We start from the raw sequence: 20,442 nt of genomic DNA, 5'->3' as shown, positions 1-20,442 counted from the left end.
AAAGGCAACATCTGGCTCTTGGAGTGCTGACGCAACGGCTGGGACCCTGGAGATGACCAGTGAGGTACTTCCCTAAACAACTTGACAACGTGAGTAAAGGATGGCCAGGATGTTTACGCGCTGTGGCAGCAACAATATTGCTGATCCAAGAAGCTCGAAAATTGACCATGGGTCAAAAGATGGTGGTGTACGTACCGCATATAGTAATAACTGTTCTAGAGCAAAAGGGGGGTCACTGGCTATCCCCCAGCAGAATGCTGAAGTATCAGGTTGTCCTATTGGAACAAGATGATGTGGAATTGAAAACCACACCGATTGTTAATCCAGCGATATTTTTGTCAACAGAGAGTCCAACAGGAAATTTAGAACATGATTGTTTGTTAACCATTGAGTAGGTTTATTCCAGTAGACCAGACCTGAGAGATGAACCTCTGGAAAAGCCTGATCTGGAGTTATACACAGATGGAAGTAGTTTTGTACGAGAAGGAAAACGAATGGCTGGATATGCTGTCGTCACCACCTCTGAGGTATTGGAATCAAGGACACTACCTGTAAGTACCTCAGCACAGAAAGCAGAACTGGTGGCATTGAGGAGGGCTCTGCAAATAGCTGAAGGAAGAAGGGTGAATATTTGGACTGATTCTAAATATGTGTTTGGTGTAATCCATGCTCATGGAGCCCTCTGGAAAAAAAGAAAGAAGACTGCTATTAGCCCAAGGAACATCAATCAAATGTAAAGAGGAAATTCTACAACTCCTGGAAGATGTGCAGAAACCAAAAGAAGTGGCAGTAATGCATTGTAAAGCTCATCAGTTTGGTCAGACGGCTGTAAATGTAGGTAATCGATTGGCAGACAAAGCTGCAAAAGAGGCCGCAGAACGAGGTATCCTTGCACTAGTACCAGTAAAACAAACAAAATTATTAGATTTGAAACCGAAGTACAAAAAATTGGATGAGCAATTAGCAAAACAATTAGAAGCATCATAAAATGCAGAGGGATGGTGGGTGACATCAAAAAAACCAGGTGATAGTAACCCTGCAAATTATGACATAACTCGCAGAGGAAAAACATGAACAAACACATTGGGGAGTAGATGCTATGGTTTCAAGTTTAAAAACATCTGTAGTATGTGTAGGAATGACAGGAATAGTTAAATCAATAATAGCTAAATGTCCAATCTGCCTTAAAAATAACCCCATGAACCAAAAGAGGCCACCTCTAGGAATGATAAAACAAGGAAATTCTTCAGGAGATTACTGGCAAATTGATTTCTCTGAGTTACCCAGTCAGAATGGATACAGGTATTTATTAGTACTAATTGATACATTTTCTAGATGGCCGGAGGCCTTCCCTTACCGCACCAACAAAGCTAGAGAGGTAGTTAAAGTGTTGTTGAAGGAAATAATACCAAGATTTGGAGTGCCATTGGGAATATCTTCTGATAGGGGACCACACTTTGTGGCAGATGTAGTTCAACAGATCAGTAAAATTTTGAGTATAAAATGGGACTTATATACCCCTTGGAGGCCACAATCGAGTGGAAAAATTGAGAGATTGAATCAAATGTTGAAAAGACAAATAAGTAAAATTTGTCAGGAAACATCTTTGAAGTGGCCACAGGCTTTACCACTAGCTCTCTTGAGAATCAGGATCCAACCAAGATCAAGAGACAGTATAAGTCTATATGAAGTCCTGTATGGTAAACTGTACCAGACTCCTTTAATCCCAGGGGATATGAAGGTAGCTGGGGAAACTGATTTGAAAGTGTATCTAATTTCTTTAGGAAAAGTTCTTGGAGCACTTTGGAGATACATTGTGCTGACTAGGTCACTTGCCTTGGATACGCCTGTACATCAGTATCAGCCAGGTGATCTTTAAACTTGGAACTCTGAACCACTGCAGGACAAGTGGAGGGGACCATTCTAGGTACTGTTAACAACTTATACTGCAATCAAGGTTGGAGGAGTGGAACCGGGGATACACTACACCCGAGTGAAGAAAGCCCCGGCATGGAAGGTCATCAATAGGGATTCAGAGACTGCAAAGTTGATTTTAAAACATGTTTAAGAAATTATCATTGGAAAATATGGAAAAATGGGTTTTGATTTGGAAACTGATGATGTTGGGAGCATTATTTAAGATGATAATAGATCAATTGGAAGGGAGAGTGAAGCAGAGCAGCTAATATACATTCCAAGGAGAACTCCAGAAGAAAATTTAATGGTAGGATTGATAAAAGAATTTGCAAATTTACAAAATGTAACCCAAATAACCGTATGTCTTCCAATTCCAAGAGCAGTAGGTGAATCAATTCCATGGGGAATCTTAACAACAAATTTGAGCGCAGTAAGCACAAGGGATGAACAATTATGCAAAGAAATAAGTAGAGGCCTCCCTGTACATGATCCCGAGGAAGCTGGACGAGTAGTTCGTAATTGTAAAAATCAAACCGAGCAAGAGGCAGAGGCTGCATGGGATTCAGTGTGGTCTATGGCTATTCTATCTCAATTTCAATATATGGCTAATACTTCATGGTGTTTTGCCTGGGACGGAACAGTCTTTACAGTTTTCCCATCAGTTAATGACAGGGGAACCACATCCAGGGAAAAGGAAGATATAGTACCCTGGTGGAATTGTAAAAAGATATGTAATTGCAGTGCAGTTGATAGAGCAGTCCAAGAAGTTCCTCCCTTAGCAGCTGCATTGAAATATGGGTGTTGGTGCAGAGGACTCAAGAATGATTTAAATTTGACTAGTGTATATAAAATTAGAAGGGGATTAATATTTAGTTGTAGAAGGTCTACAGTTCAGAGCCCAGGACATTTAGTTTGGGCAATGAGTGATGGAACTTGGACCACCCATTTACCAATGGACGGGAAATTAAGACAAATCACCTTAGGAATGCCGACATTATGTCCAATCTGAAAGAAAGCTCCCTTTAGGGGAGATTCTGAAAATTTAAAGTTAATATGGACAAAAAGATCACAAATTGATGATGATGATTGGAATGAACCCTCGACAGGAGTGAAACTTGGATGAGCCTCAGAATCCTTATTGACTCCCTTGGCAACTTACAGGAATAAGGATTGGTTATATAAGTTGACAAGTCAAGTGAAAAGATTAGCCAAAATAACAAGGAAAGGATTTAAACAACTAAATTTACAGTTATAAGCCACTTTGAAGATGACCCTACAAAATACGATGGCTCTAGATATGCTCTTACTAAAAGAACATGGAGTTTGTGGATACCTGAGGGATAGGATAGATCATTGTTGCATACATATCCCAAATGTTACTCAGGATGTTGAATATGATTTGGACTTATTGAGAAAAATAGAAAAGGATACTCAGGAAATGCAACAAGACATGCAAGAAAATTGGTTTGATAAAATTTTCAGTGGATAGGGATAAAACTTGAGTTCTTGGGTGAAGTCCTTAATTGGTACTGTGTTATTATTATTAATAATATCTTTGGGAATATTATTCATTTATCATTGTTTGAAAAAGGAATTTACAAAAAGAGCTACCATTGATAGCAGAATTACACTTGCATTGACTACAAAACACCAAAATTTAAATGGACTAACTAATAATGCTCCTACCATCATACAATAAAGTGATTGAATGTTAATAAGGAAATTAATTTGTAATGGAAGTATTGAAAAGAAATTATTTCAAAACTTCCAAAGGGGGGAAATGTAACCAAGGTGGTAGGGAATTAAAATAAAATAGGGTTAGAAAATAGGTTTGTGAATTTGTAGCCAGTTGTAACTATAAGAACATTATGCACCAGCAATGCTGCTCGAGAACCCACCTAGCCCTTCCCATCTTGATTTAATTATCAAGGAGTTAAGTGTAACATTGTGATCATGGTATTATGTTTTGTTCTAATAACAAGTAGTCAGAAAGAAGGAACACCTTGGTCAGTTCTACGGTCCGGTGGGTAGGTAATTATTCATTCTATAGTCTTGTCTTAAAACAAAGGACTGTGGGGTGAATGATTGCATATTGGACCGACAGCCCGTGAAAATCTATTTAGTGTTGCCAAGTTTAAATGAACTTAGAAGGAAAGGTAATTCCGGCAGGGGGAGATCGCGACCACCGACTCAGAGACCACCCACTCAAGAAACCCTCCGACTCAAAAGATTAAGGAAGTAAAATCCCAAGAAATTATAGTGAGCATGCATGGTCATTTACATGGTAGGCGAGGAATACTTAACCAATCATTGTATGGACACTTGATGAATATGTATTAATCTTGCCTATAAATGTTTGATTTTTGAACTGATCGAGCGAACACGATTTAGGAGGAGCTATCCCCCGTGTTCCCGGTGCCGTGAATAAAGAATGCCTGCCTTTTAACACTACATTGGTGTTACGAGGTTTATTCCCGATTTCGGTGACACGAGGATTCTGTAAGATAAACTACTGTGGAGAACTTCTTTTATCTTAACCAAGCAACTGGCAGGAACCGATAAGAACCAGTACAATGTTAAAATACAAGCTAAGCAAGTAGATAAGAGTTCCTCTGGAGGACAGACAAGTTGAGGGGACCAAATACTGCAAAAACCCACCAGAGACCACCAGAGGACCACTGACTCATTTAACAGCGCATGCGTCAGGGACATTTGAGTATGTTAAACATTTCTCAGAAATGTCATGAATGTGCTAACAATTGCAATGAATATGAATGTATGTACTCTATATAATTCAGATGCTGGTAACACGAGGCACGCATGTTAGGAGGAGATATCCCCCATGCGTCCGGCGCTGTAATAAAGATGTCTGCTTAATAAAACTTTGATGTTATTAAGTTTGAATTTCTTAAATTTGGATTTCTATGAACCATTTGGCACCCCAGGTGGGACCTCCTTTGTTCGTCTGCGGGACCTGATGAGTCTGGGACTCTCTTGGGTGCCCCCAGAGATCTTTTCCGGAGAGACTCCCATTCTCAGTTGGATCACGGCAGGAACAGACAAAGACCCTCTGATAAGAAGACATCTTTAAACTGATTCAAAGAAAACCGAACTTAATTTAATTCCCCATTTGGAGGGGCTGCGTCCCTGTTTGGACGTCTGGTTAACTGTTATCTGACTTTTGGCTAATGCATTTTGGGTATTGATTATTGGTTTGTCATTTATTGGATTTTGGTTATTAACGGTAAAATTTGCATCAGATATGAGAGGGTCACAGAGTGGCGGAATTCTAAAGTCCATTAGGATGTGTTTTACAGCATTGGAAAGATCTGGGGGGAGTGCCGGGAAGTGTCGATAGAAAAACTTTAATATTGTAATCAGTGGTAGCCTCTGTATAAATTAGATGATGGAGAAAAATGGCCCTTTAACGGGACACTAAAATATAATACATTATTACAGCTAATGTTGTTCCTTCGGAGAGAGGGAAAATGGGATGAAGTGGTTTATGCAGATATGTTTTTCACTCTGCGAAATCACCCTGAATGGCAGAAAGGATGTGGAAAGAATTTAGCACCCCAGGACCCTATGGTCCTGGAGATAGAAAAAGATAAAAAAAAGAGAAATGGGAAACAAAAAAGATGTTTCTCGGCTTGTAGCATTGGACAAAGATGTTTAAAGGTTGGTTCACAGAATGAGAGATTAGAGGATTGTTGGACCCTGATTGGGAGGATATGGATGCAATATTGGATGTGGTGTTTGGTGAGTCAGAAAAGCAGATAAAAGATAAAGCGGTATCTTTTCGCGAAAGCGGCCAGAGCCCTGGTACAGGCTCTGGTTTTGGCTGGAACTCTGCCGGGAACATTGGATAACCATGTTCCGATTACCAATCCCGGTTGGGACCCTAACCAAATGGGGGCCTGAGATTTATTAATGCGGTACAGGGAGTGGATTGCTCACGGAATAAGAAATGCTGTCCCAAAATCAGTAAATTGGTATTCCTGTTTTTGGGACAGTCGGCGGATGATATGAGGAGAATATCAAGAGAGGAGAATATCAAGAACCAAGAGGCCTCATGGAATTAAAACAAACAAGAGTTAAGAGCAAGGACTGAGAAATTAACCTTGAGAATAGAAACATCCTAGCAGGAGTGCTCAAACAAGGATGATAAGAAAGAATCCCTTGGCTACGTAAATGTAGTAGATAGGCAGGGAGCTGGAGATTTCTCGGAAAATGTGTAAATATTCATGTCTTTACGGTACATAAAGGATGAACTTTTGTTTCAAGGCACGCATGTTAGGAGGAGATATCCCCCATGCATCCGGTGCTGTAATAAAGATGTCTGCTTAATAACACTTTGATGTTATTAAGTTTGAATTTCTTATGTTTGGATTTCTTTGAATCATTTGGCGACCCAGATCCTCTGTTCGGCTGCAGGACCCGATGAGTCTGGGACTCTCTTGAGTACCCCCGGAGATCTTTTCTGGAGAGGCTCCCGTTCTCAGTCGGATCACCGTGGGAACAGACAAAGACCTTCTGGTAAGAAGACATCTTTAAATCCTGAATTTGGTAATGATCGATCGATTTGGGAACTGTCCATAAGACATGAAGTGAATCACGCGGGTCGGCGTATACCGGGTTGCTAGCACCTTACAGGTATACATTTGGGGGACTTATGTCCCATTTGGTAGGGGATTAAATTCCCCATTTGGAGGGGCTGCGTCCCCATTTGGAAACAGGTTTGGTTAATTGCTATCTGACTTTTGGCTAATGCATTTCGGGTATTGATTATTGGTTTGTCATTTATCGGATTTTGGTTATTAAGTATACAGTTTGTATCAGATATGGGTGGGTCACAAAGCAGCGAAATTTTGAAGAAAAGCCCCCTAGGATGTGTTTTACAACATTGGAAAAATCTGGGGGGAGCATGGGGGGAAGTATAAAAAGGAAAACATTGATTAAGTATTGTAATCAGTGGTAGCCTCTGTATAAGTTAGATGATGGAGAAAAATGGCCCTTTAATGGGACATTAAAATATATTATTGCAATTAATGTTGTTCCTTCGGAGAGAAGGAAAATGGGATGAAGTGGTTTATGCAGATATGTTTTTCACTCTGCGAAATCACCCTGAATGGCAGAAAGAGTGTGGAAAGAGCACCCCAGGACCCTATGGTCCTGGCGATAGAAAAAGACAAAAATAAGCGAAATGGGAAACAAAAAAGATGTTGCTCGGCTTGTAGCATTGGGCAAAGAGGTTTAAAGGTAGGTTCACAAAATGAGAGATTAGAGGATTGTTTGACCCTGATTGGGAGGATGTGGATGCAATGTTGGATGCGGTGTTTAGTGAGTCAGAAAAGCAGATGATTGTGAGAGTGGCCAGAGCCCAAGTACAGGATCTGGTTTTGGCTGGAACTCTGCTGGGAACATTGGAAAACCATGTTCCGATTACCAATCCCGGTTGGGACCCTAACCAAACGGGGGCCCGGGATTTATTAGTGCGGTACAGGGAGGGGATTGCTCACGGAATAAGAAATGCTGTCCCAAAATCAGTAAATTGGTCTAAATTGTATGAAATTAAACAAGATAGATAGAAAAGAATCCCCTACTGATTTTTTGAATCGATTAAAAGAAGGGATGCAGAAATATACTCCTTTAGACCCTACCTCTCAGGAGGGAAAGGGTCAGTTGATATTCCTGTTTTTGGGACAGTCGACGGATGATATGAGGAGAAAGTTACAGAAAGTGCAAGGAACAGATGTGAGAGATTTAGAGAAATTGCTGGTGACTGCTTGGCAAGTGTATCGGAATAGAGATAGTCAGAAAGAGAGAGAGTAATGGGCAAAACAATTGCCAATGCTACAGTGGCTGCTTTGCGCAACACAGGGGCCAGGTAACCTCTGGGAATCCACCAGGAAACAACACTAATGGGAGGAGAGGAGCCATGAGAAGTAGCCTAAGTGCCCCATCTAGGGGAAATCAACCCCTCCTGAAAGATCAGTGTGCTTATTGTAAGCAAAGGGGGCACTGGAAAAAGGATTGCCCGAGACTGGGCAAGTCGGTGATGATTACTGACACGGAAGATAATTGACAGGGACCAGGGGAATCTTCCCTAGAGGAACCCTTGGTAAAAGTTCAGCTAGGGAAGGAAGAGAAACTTGTAGAATTTTTAATAGATACAGGTGCCACATTTTCAGTATTAAATCAGACCTTGCTACCTGTGAGTAGGCAAACTGTTAATATTGTGGGAGCAACTGAACAGGCTGAGAAGGCGCTCTTTTTGAAACCACTAAAATTCAAAATTGGGAAAAGTACAGGGATTCATAAATTTCCTCTACCTGCCTGAGGCTCCTAAACCACTTTTGGGAAGGGACTTATTAGAACAACTGAATGCTGAAATAGGATTTAGAGATGGAGAGATTGAATTTAAAACACCAGATGAGAATCACATTGAAAATTTAAGTTTGGCTCTTACTGAACCCCAAATTAGGGAAGAAGAAATTATACAAGAAATAAAAGGCCAGGTATACCCAGGGCCTCAGGAATACCTGGAAAGGCTAAAAATGCAGAACTGGTTGTTGTTAAACTCAAAAGAGGGAGCACGACCTGTTAGGGAAAAGCAATATCCCCTAAAATGGGAAGATAGGGAAGGAATAAAAGGGATAATAAATGACTTTTTACAGTTCAGGTTATTGATAGAATGTGAATCTGAATATAGCACTCCTATCTTGCCAGTGAAAAAAGCCAGACAGGAAAAGTTACCATTTAGTGCAAGATTTAAGAGCCATAAATAATGTAGTTGAGGACTTACATCCTGTGGTGGCAAATCCGTATACGCTACTGACTAGGTTAAAAGAAAGTCAAAACTGATTTACCATTTTGGATCTAAAGGATGCCTTTTTCTGTTTACCGCTTGCTAAAGAGAGCCAGAAAATTTTTGGATTTGAATGGGAGAATCCCGATACCGGGAGAAGAATCCAGTTAACTCGGACAGTGTTACTACAAGGGTTCAAAAATAGCCCCAAAATTTTGGGGAACCAATTAGCTCCGGAGCTTGAAGGATGGAATCCACCATCTCCAAATGGGATGTTATTACAATATGTAGTTGATTTATTGGTTGCTACAACAACTGAGGAAGAATGTATTCAATGGACTATTAGTTTGCTGAATTTCCTGGGACTGAGTGGTTACAGAGTATCTCAGCAGAAAGCCCAGCTGATCCAGACACAGGTAACCTACCTTGGATACAGGATTTTGAAAGGACAACGAGAGCTAGGAACAGAGCGAAAGGAAGCCATCTGCCAAACACCAAAGCCAACTACGGTAAATGAATTGTGGACCTTCCTCGGGATGACAGGTTGGTGCAGATTGTGGATTTATAATTATGGGATATTGGTGAAACACTTGTATGATTTGTTGAAAGGAACCCCTCCACTCTTAGCTTAGACTGGAGAAGCAGAAAGAGCCTTTAAAGTATTAAAAGCTGAATTAATGAGAGCACCAGCCCTCGGACTTCCCAATGTGTCCAAACCGTTTTGGCTCTTTTCACATGAAAAACAAGGCATTGCTCTGGGCATATTGGCACAGCGATTGGGACCATACAAGCGGGCAGTTGCATACTTCTCTAAACAGTTAGATGAAGTAAGCAAAGGTTGGCCCAGCTGTTTGAGAGCCATAGCAGCAGTAGTGCTTAACATTGAAGAAGCTCGCAAATTGACCATGGGCCAGAAGATAACTGTGTTGGTGTCACACACGGTTTCAGCAGCGCTGGAACAGAAGGGAGCATACTGGTTATCACCCTCACGGTTCCTGAACTATCAGGCCCTCTTAGCTGAACAGGACAATGTCAATATAGTGACAACTAATATTGTGAATCCAGCATCTTTTCTCAGTGGTGAAGTTACCGAACCAGTAGTCCATGACTGGAGACAATGGAAGTGGTTTATTCCAGTCGACCTGACTTAAAGGAAGAACCGCTGGAGGATGCCAAAGATAATCTGTTCACCAATGGAAGCAGTTTTGTGAAGCAAGGACTTTGTAAGGCCAGTTACACAGTAACCACTACTTGTAAGGTAATTGAAGCTAACCCTCTACCTGCAGGAACATCGGCCCAAAAGGCAGAAATTATTGCCTTAATCAGAGCACTGGAAATTTCAAAAGGAAAAAGGGTCACATATGGACAGACTCCAAATATGCCTTTGGAGTGGTACATGCTCATGGAGCTATTTGGAAAGAAAGAGGGCTGCTGACTGCTCAAGGAAAGCAAGTGAAACATGCTAAAGAGATCTTACAATTGTTGAATGCCGTGTAACTACCGAAGAAGGTTGCAACTGTGCATTGTAGGGGACACCAAAAGGGCAACACTGATCCAGAGGTTGCAAACAAATTGGCGGATTATGAACTGGCAGTGGAACGGACAGAAATTGTAAAAACTTTTTCTTTGATCCCAGACAGTAAACTCACTATAATAGAGAACGAGAAATTAGAATATTCTAAAGAAGATAAAGTTATGATAAATGATCTAGGAGGGAGGAAAGACCAACAAACAGGAATGTATTCAATGCCGGATGGTAGAATAATAGTACCTTTTAACATATTATGGAAACTCCTACGGGAAGAACATAATAAAACACATTGGGGAGCAGATGCATTGTATAAATATTTAAATCAAAAATAGTGAGTCGAAATTTATATACTCCAGTGAAACAAGTCACCCAAAGATGTGAAACATGTTTGAAAAACAATCCGAATACCGTGCATAAGATACAGACTGGGAGTATTGGAATGGGAAATGTGCCCGGACAACAGGGGCAAATAGACTTTTCGGAACTCCCAAGAAAAGGGGGGTTTTGGTATTTGTTAGTATTAACAGACACCTTTTCGGGCTGGCCAGAAGCTTTTCCTTATAGGACCAATAAGGCTAGAGAGGTAATGCGAATACTTTTAAACGAAACCATCCCTAGGTTTGGCGTTCCAGCAGTAATATCCTCAGACAGAGGTACCCATTTTTGTGCACAAGTAGTACAACAGGTTAGTAAAACTTTAGGAATAAACTGGACAATTAATAGGAAATATTACTATTGTTTGGAACTTTTCTGATTGTTGGGTTTGTACACATTTGCCTGAGTCACTGGGAGAAGGAATCTCCTTGGTAGGGGTCCCTCTACCTACAAAGGAAACTAATGACAACATAGTTGATAATTGGTGGATCAAAACTTCATATTTAAATCAGAGTTCTTCAGATTTAATCTTGAAAGTCCAAATTCCCAGTCAAGATAGTGAGCCCTTCTGGTTATGTTATAAAAGGAAACTAGAGGGTGAGAAGAAAGATGGAATTTTTGTTGGGAAGTTGCCTGAAGAGAAGTGCAATTGGACGATTACTGTTGAAGGAAAAATAGAAGTAGTCAATAACTTATCTAGTGGAACTTTCAAGCATACCTCCTGGCCAGTACCCAAAGGCAAAGGATGGTTTTGGTTGTGTGGGACATATGCCAGGAAAAGCCTCCCTTCTAATTGGATGGGTCTATGTACATTAGGGGCAGTTGTACCCAAGGACACAATTTTAAATCACAGCTATCACGGAGGAAGTTGGATTCGAAATACTTTAACACGCCTTCCCAGAAGTCTTCAAAGCCCCTTGCACAAAGGCCGAGTGCTTTTCATAGCTTTGTAAGGTGGTTCTTACCATGGTTAGGAGTCAGTGAGTTAGAAAAATCAATAGTAAACATCTCTGCTGTATTGGAAAGTATTGAGAACCAAGCTATTGACACAATTCAAGCTTTGCAAGCTGAATTTGATAGTTTATCACAGCTAACATTACAAAATAGAATGGCATTGGATTTATTATTGGCCTCACAGGGAGGTGTTTGTACCGTCATAATGTCACCGAAATCGGGAATAAACCTCGTAACACCAATGTAGTGCTAAAAGGCAGGCATTCTTTATTCACGGCGCCGGGAACACGGGGGATAGCTCCTCCTAAATCGTGTTCGCTCGATCAGTTCAAAAATCAAACATTTATAGGCAAGATTAATACATATTCATCAAGTGTCCATACAATGATTGGTTAAGTATTCCTCGCCTACCATGTAAATGACCATGCATGCTCACTATGATTTCTTGGGATTTTACTTCCTTAATCTTTTGAGTCGGAGGGTTTCTTGAGTGGGTGGTCTCTGAGTCGGTGGTCGCGATCTCCCCCTGCCGGAATTACCTTTCCTACAAAGTTCACTTAAGTTTGGCAATACTCAATAAGCTTTCACGGGCTATCGGTCCAATATGCAATCATTCACCCCACAGTCCTTTGTTTTAAGACAAGACTATAGAATGAATAATTACCCACCCACCGGACCGTAGAACTGACCAAGGTGTTCCTTCTTTCTGACTACTTGTTATTAGAACAAAACATAATACCATGATCACAATGTTACACTTAACTCCTTGATAGTTAAATCAAGATGGGAAGGGTTAGGTGGGTTCTTGAGCAGCATTGCTGGTGCATAATGTTCTTATAGTTACAACTGGCTACAAATTCACAAACCTATTTTCTAACCCTATTTTATTTTAATTCTCCACCACCTTGGTTACAATTCCCCCCTTTGGAAGTTTTGAAATAATTTCTTTTCAATACTTCCATTACAAATTAATTTCCTTATTAACATTCAATCACTTTATTGTCTGATGGTAGGAGCATTATTAGTTAGTCCATTTAAATTTTGGTGTTTTGTAGTCAATGCAAGTGTAATTCTGCTATCAATGGTAGCTCTTTTTGTAAATTTCTTTTTCAAACAATGATAAATGAATAATATTCTCAAAGATATTATTATTAATAATAACACAGTACCAATTAAGGACTTCACCCAAGAACTCAAGTTTTATCCCAATCCACTGAAAATTTTATCAAACCAATTTTCTTGCATGTCTTGTTGCATTTCCTGAGTATCCTTTTCTATTTTTCTCAATAAGTCCAAATCATATTCAACATCCTGAGTAACATTTGGGATATGTATACAACAATGATCTATCCTATCCCTCAGGTATCCACAAACTCCATGTTCTTTTAGTAAGAGCATATCTAGAGCCATCCTATTTTGTAGGGTCATCTTCAAAGTGGCTTGTAACTGTAAATTTAGTTGTTTAAATCCTTTCCTTGTTATTTTGGCTAATCTTTTCACTTGACCTGTCAACTTATATAACCGATCCTTATTCCTGTAAGTTGCCAAGGGAGTCAATAAGGATTCTAAGGCTCATCCAAGTTTCACTCCTGTCGAGGGTTCATTCCAATCATCATCATCAATTTGTGATCTTTTTGTCCATATTAACTTTAAATTTTCAGAATCTCCCCTAAAGGGAGCTTTCTTTCAGATTGGACATAATGTCGGCATTCCTAAGGTGATTTGTCTTAATTTCCCGTCCATTGGTAAATGGGTGGTCCAAGTTCCATCACTCATTGCCCAAACTAAATGTCCTGGGCTCTGAACTGTAGACCTTCTACAACTAAATATTGATCCCTTTCTAATTTTATATACACTAGTCAAATTTAAATCGTTCTTGAGTCCTCTGCACCAACACCCATATTTCAATGCAGCTGCTAAGGGAGGAACTTCTTGGACTGCTCTATCAACTGCACTGCAATTACATATCTTTTTACAATTCCACCAGGGTACTATATCTTCCTTTTCCCTGGATGTGGTTCCCCTGTCATTAACTGATGGGAAAACTGTAAAGATTGTTCCGTCCTAGGTAAAACACCATGAAGTTTTAGCCATATATTGAAATTGAGATAAAATAGTCATAGACCACACTGAATCCCATGCAACCTCTGCCTCTCGCTTAGTCTGATTTTCACAATTGCGGACCACACGTCCAGCTTCCTCGGGATCATGTACAGGGAGGCCTCTACTTATTTCTTTGCATAATTGTTCATCCCTTGTGCTTACTGCGCTCAAATTTGTTGTTAAGATTCCCCATGGAATTGATTCACCTACTGCTCTTGGAATTGGAAGACATGCGGTTATTTGGGTTACATTTTGTAAATTTGCAAATTCTTTTATCAATCCTACCATTAAATTTTCTTCTGGAGTTCTGCGGGAGAAGGATGGACTTCACAACTCTATGAGAGTTATATTCCGAAGCCATTTATTGTCTTGTCTGACTCCAATATATATCATAATTTTCGCTTAGTCACTGCGCACACACTCATGATTGGTTACAGCTTGTTACACACATTATTGCAATTGGCTACATACAAAATATCACGCGCTGTCCATGCGCCTCTCACACAGTCAGGATTTGCTGCTTGCAGGTGTTCCTGTTTTCCTCGCTTCTTCTTAGTTGTTTATCACAGCTCCTTCTCCTCAAGGCCGAGCCATGCAGATATCCAGCTGTTTACCAGCTTCTCAGTGCCACAGCTCCTTCTCCTTAAGGTCGAGCCGTGCAGATCAACGCCACAGCTCCTTCTCCTTAAGGTCGAGCCATGCAGGGTGATCCCAACATCTCCCCCTTTTTGTTTATCTAAACAAAACCTGATGGATCATTTGTAACCTAAGGACTGTGAGGAAGATGGACTATCTGTACATTCTTGTATCATCCTGTGCCATGAACTCAGCCCTGCAGTCGGTAGGTGCCAGCTTTACGTGGGCGTCCCCACGGAGGCAACGATGGCCTTGCCATACACCGATCCCCCTGCTCTTCGGGAAATCCCGGTATTTATACATTTGCCAAGGAACGAGTTTCAACACACGTGGCCAGCGAGTGTCGGAACATGCCTCGGTTGTCACCTTTCAACATAGGGAACCTATGGCGCATGTGCCCGCTGGCCAGACGTGCTGCACGCGCCACAGCCACCCCGTCTATTGGTTCGTAGGTTTTGTTCACATGGCATCTTACCATAATCCAGCAGTCACATATCAACTATGCTTAAATTAATAGCAGAATGTTACAAGGCAAACAATTCTAGCTGTACTACTCCTAGCGATAGAAGCTACTTCTAGTGATGGAAAAAGTGCTTGTATAAAGCTATGAAAACCAATATTATATCTTACCAAAGGATTTGTAGTTATAGAGCACTTTGCCCTAAAAGCTTTCCATGTTCCTCTCATGATACTGCTAATTTCAGTGTGATTTACCCATACATTTTCTTTTGGCTGAGGTGGCATCCAGATTGCGATGACACCTGATAGTGTCAAGATGTGTCCGACGATGACGATGGTGACTGTTTCACCCATGGTTTTACCCATTTTGTGGGTACCCAACGAGTTCCAGAATCTGCAATGACACAAGCATAACCTCGTCCCCAGGTTAGCAGTTGAAAAGGTCCTTCCCACATATTCTTTTCCAAATTTTTAACTTTTACTTGCACATTTTGTGTTAACTCAAACAGACTTCCTGTCATTCCTTTTACATGTTTCTCCTTCTGCTAGACGGAAATAATTTAACACATATAAGGCTTTATTCAAACGTTCTTGGGGTGGTATGGTAGCCTCTCCCCCTTTTTGTTTTTGCAATAAACACTTCAGGAAATGATTCATTCGTTCAACAATAGCTTGTCCAGTTGGGGAATGCGGTATTCCAGTAACATGCGTCACTCCCCATTGAGCAAAAAAACTTTGGGTTGACTGGGCTACATAACCAGGACCATGATCGGTTTTAATTTGTAGGGGTATACCATGGGCTGCGAATGCAGCTCGCAAATGCTTTTGTACATATCTACTAGTTTCTCCTGTTTGTGCAGTGGCCCAAACTATTGCAGAATAGAAATCAATTGAAACATGAACATATTTAAATCTTCCAAAGTCAGCGACATGTGTCACATCCATCTGCCATAGTTGTAGTGAATGCAATCGTCGGGGACTAACTGTAATTGCGATTCCTGGGCCTATTTGTTGACAATCAGCACAAGTCTGTATAATAGCTCTAGCGTCACCTGCACTTCGATTAAATTGTCTCGCTAAAACTTTGGCAGATTGATGGAAAAAGGCATGAGAGGCTTGTGCTTGACCTAAACGGTCCGGAGCAGGTCGAGCCCATACTGCGGCAGTCAGCCGATCAGCTCTTGCATTTCCTTCCACCAATTCCCCTGGAAGGTTGGTATGGCTGCGTATATGCATAACGTAATAAGGATGTCGTCTTTTCTGCAATAAAAACCAAAGCATTCTAAGTTGTTGATATAGCTGTTCCTGCTGTACCTGTCTGAGGATTGAACCTTCCAATCTTTGGAGTACTCCAGCTACATATAAAGAATCAGTAATTATATTCACAGGTTCTTCAGACCATAATTTAAAGGCTTCAATTACTGCCTGTAGTTCTACCTTTTGAACTGATCCTGGCACGACAAGTACCCGTTCTTTCCATTCTCCGTGCTCTCGCCATACTATTGCTGCCTTGCCTGTTTTCCCACCACCATCCGTAAATACTGTAGCACCTTGAACTGGATATTGACTACACTTTGATTTTTCTTCTACTTCATGGTTTTTAAAAAAGGTAAACATTTTGTGTGATGGATAATGAATCTAAATGTCACCCTCAAATTCTGCTAATGCAGTTTGGAAGGGAACAGAGTGCTGCAAAGCCCAAGTCAAATATTCTTGTTGTAATGGTATTAAAATCGTTTTCAGGTCCTTTGCCGATATATCAATAATTCTGTTGCGCCCTTTCATAATCAAATTTCCAAAACACTCTACTTTCATGGTGATGGTTTTTCTGTGCTACTGAGGTAAAAAGACCCACTCTATAAAATTCTCAATGGGTCTGCTTTTGATTCTAGCTTTGTTATCTACTGTATTATAAGTGCATAGGGATGTCGCTCGTGATTGATTACTGCCAAAGGGATCCCTATCGAGGGGTCTATCCTAGAACTAAATGCTTGAGTTACCTTTTCAGAAATGTTTGCTACTGCTTCCCAGGCTTCCTTGGTCAATTGCCGAGGAGAGTTTAACCTGCTATCCCCTCGCAAGAGCTGAACCAAGGGCTCCATATCTTGGTTTGTGATCCCACAAATAGGTCGAATCCAGTTAACGTCTCCTACCAATTTTTGTACATCATTTAATGTTTTAATCTGAATTCTTAATTCAACCTTCAGGGGGGTTACCGATGTTTCAGTGATCATCCACCCCAAGTACCTCCAAGGCGCTTCAGTTTGTATCTTTTCCGGCGCCACTTGCAGCCCACTTTGCCTCAAAAGCTCAACGAGCTCCCCGATCATTTCTTCTGGATTTAATTGAACACCAGCCAACAATATGTCATCCATATAATGATAGATGAGATATTGAGGCCACCTTTTTCTGATTGGCTGTAAAGCCCAATTGACATAAATTTGACACATCGTGGGTGAATTTTTCATGCCTTGTGGCAATACTGTCCAATGATATCTTTGCATGGGTTGCACCTTGTTTGTACTTGGGACTGAGAATGCAAAATGTTTGGCATCATCTTCATGCAGAGGGATTGTAAAAAAGCAATCTTTGAGATCTATAATCAAAAGCTTCCAATACTTCAGTATCATACAGGGAGATGGTAGCCCTGGTTGCAAGGCTCCCATGTCCACTATACCTTATTGACTTCTCACAAGTCATGTAATAGTCTCCATTTTCCACTTTTCTTTGGAATCACAAAAACAGGTGTGTTCCAAGGACTAGTGGTTGGCACAATATGGCCTTTTTCATCAATGACTCCAGGGAGAACAAAAAGTCCCTACTTTGTTGCTGAAGATCGTCCTAATAACAAAGCACTCAATCCGTATCCTAATGGTCCATTTGCGTTAGTCGGGACATCATAAACCGACATGTCCCATAAGGTAACTTCTACTGTTGTTTCCACATCCATTCCGGCGCTCCCTCTGGTTTGGGCGCTGAGGCTTGCCAAGCAGCCTGGTGGTGCTTCCCCATTTGTGTCGTCGTGTGGGGTGCCTTCGTGCTCGGTCGCCCGTTTCCCAATTTCATACCATGCCGATGATACTTTGAACAACATTCTGAGGCTTGATGACCAAATTTTTGACATCGACCACATGGTGCTCCTGCTGGGCCTATTCCTTGCTGAAAGGGTCCTTGTTGGAAGGATTTATGACCTGTCTCAATCTGCCTAGGTCCTTTCCTTGTGGCCTTGCGCTGAGCTCTAAAATGGCCTGTTTTTCCACAAATAAAACATTTTTTCTCCCCTTTTCCATTTATAAATGGCTTAATTGCTGCTGCAAAGGCACTTGCGAGTGTTTCTGCCTGATGTGTGGCAGAGCCTACTCTGTTGCAGGCTTCTACCATTTGTACTAACGTTGCTTCTTTTGGCAAAGCTAACAAAATTCTTTTACAATCTACATTGGCATTTTCTACTGCTAAATTCAACAACACTGCTAGTTTTGCCTCTTCATTGGTATACACTTTATTCAAAGTGTCTCTCAGACAATCAACAAAAGACATATATGGTTCATCTCTCCCTTGTCTAATTTGAGTATAAGATGGTTGCCTCTTTCCCTCCTCAGGGACTGTTCGCAACGCATTCAACGCTAGTCGCCCAACTAATTGCAAGGCTTCTAAGGGCAGCCGAGCTTGCAATCTAACATCCACAAACGGTCCCTGGCCTGTCATTTGTTCCATAGTAATGTTCTGGAGTGGATCGCCGTCTTGACGCTCCAGGTTTCTCAGGGCTTCTTGCATACAGAGTTTATACCATCTGTCTGCCCACAATAACCTTTGGGTTGGTGTCAACAACATATCTATCATCTGCCGACAATCCCATGGTGTAAGAATCATTCCCGTGAATATGTTATCTAATAGAGCTTGCGTGAAAGGCGATTGCAAGCCATAATTTTGTACTGCCTTCCGCACTTTCTTAATCAAGTCCCAGTGAAATGGGTCCCAGCGATTGGGCCCGTGAGGCTGTACACTAACAGGAAATGCCATTGGTAACTCTGTTTCCTCGTCTTTCATTGCTCCTAAAAAAACGTCTTTCCACCGCTCCCAAGGGTCGCCTTTCATTCTAGGCTCTTGCCTCCCTATAGTCTCTACAACAGGCTCTTCTCCTTTATCACTGCTATCAGGCAACGGGGGCCGTAAAGGTGGCAGGGGCTCGGCTGAGGGCTTCAAAACTACGGCTTTCGATCGGTTAAGTCTGGGTGGTTTCGGGGGTGGTGAAGCCCGCCCCATCAATCTTTCACATGGGCACACAGAGGAACATTGAGTACATTGTTCTGGGCAGCTTTGTCCCGTCTTGCCCTCACATATATCATCGTAGATCTGTTTCTCTGACTTATCTAATGCAGCCAGTTCACCCGGTGCATCTGGCACCTCAGGAGGTGCATTCGGAGTCGCTGAAGGTCCTGGACCCTCTGACTCAGTTAAGAAGGGGTTGGTTGAAAGCAGTTTAACAGCCTCCTCCACATCAGCTGCAGCTTTTCTCTCTGCCTTTAAGGCTTTAGATGTGGTTAATATCAACTTCCACGCCGTCACTAACTCTGCGGCGGTTTTCTCAATATGTTCCCATAACATTTTTCCTATCTCCTCCCACGTCTCTGCCTTAAACGCCACAGACGGATCGGGGGGGTACCCTTTTTTTCGGCTCCAAATTAGAAGCCTTCTAAGTGTATATTCATCATATTTCAGTCCTCTCTTAGAGAGCATGTGCAGCAGGAGTCTGACTATCGCCCCTTCTTCATGCGATGTGTTCTGCCCCATGCCGCCCCGGTTGCTCACCTCACCTCGCTGGGTGCTTCTCCGTTGCAACGTATTCCTTTTTCTTTTTCCTTGCGTCAGTCCCGCTGACTGCAATTCTTCCAACCGGGCTTCTCCCGCAGCATCCTCTGCGCTCGACCAGTGTTCAAAGATGAGATCCCAGAGATCGTATCACGTCGGGGTCACCAGTTGCGGGAGAAGGATGGACTTCACAACTCTATGAGAGTTATATTCCGAAGCCATTTATTGTCTTGTCTGACTCCAATATATATCATAATTTTCGCTTAGTCACTGCGCACACACTCATGATTGGTTACAACTTGTTACACACACTATTGCAATTGGCTATATACAAAATATCACGCGCTGTCCATGCGCCTCTCACACAGTCAGGATTCGCTGCTTGCAGGTGTTCCTGTTTTCCTCGCTTCTTCTTAGTTGTTTATCACAGCTCCTTCTCCTCAAGGCCGAGCCATGCAGATATCCAGCTGTTTACCAGCTTCTCAGTGCCACAGCTCCTTCTCCTTAAGGTCGAGCCATGCAGGGTGATCCCAACAGAGTTCTCCTTGGAATGTATATTAGCTGCTCTGCTTCACTCTCCCTTCCAATTGATCTATTATCATCTCAAACAATGCTCCCAACATCATCAGTTTCCAAATCAAAACCCATTTTTCCATATTTTCCAATGATAATTTCTTAAACATGTTTTAAAGTCAACTTTGCAGTCTCTGAATCCCTATTGATGACCTTCCATGACGGGACTTTCTTCACTCGGGTGTAGTATATCCCCGGTTCCACTCCTCCAACCTTGATTGCAGTATAAGTTGTTAACAGTACCTAGAATGGTCCCCTCCACTTGTCCTGCAGTGGT

This window comes from Phaethon aethereus, assembly GCF_964289735.1.
Source record: "Phaethon aethereus genome assembly, chromosome: W".
In the NCBI taxonomy this organism is placed as follows: domain Eukaryota; kingdom Metazoa; phylum Chordata; class Aves; order Phaethontiformes; family Phaethontidae; genus Phaethon; species Phaethon aethereus.
The sequence above is the reverse complement of the archived record's forward strand: the minus strand, read 5'-3'. Positions refer to the sequence as shown.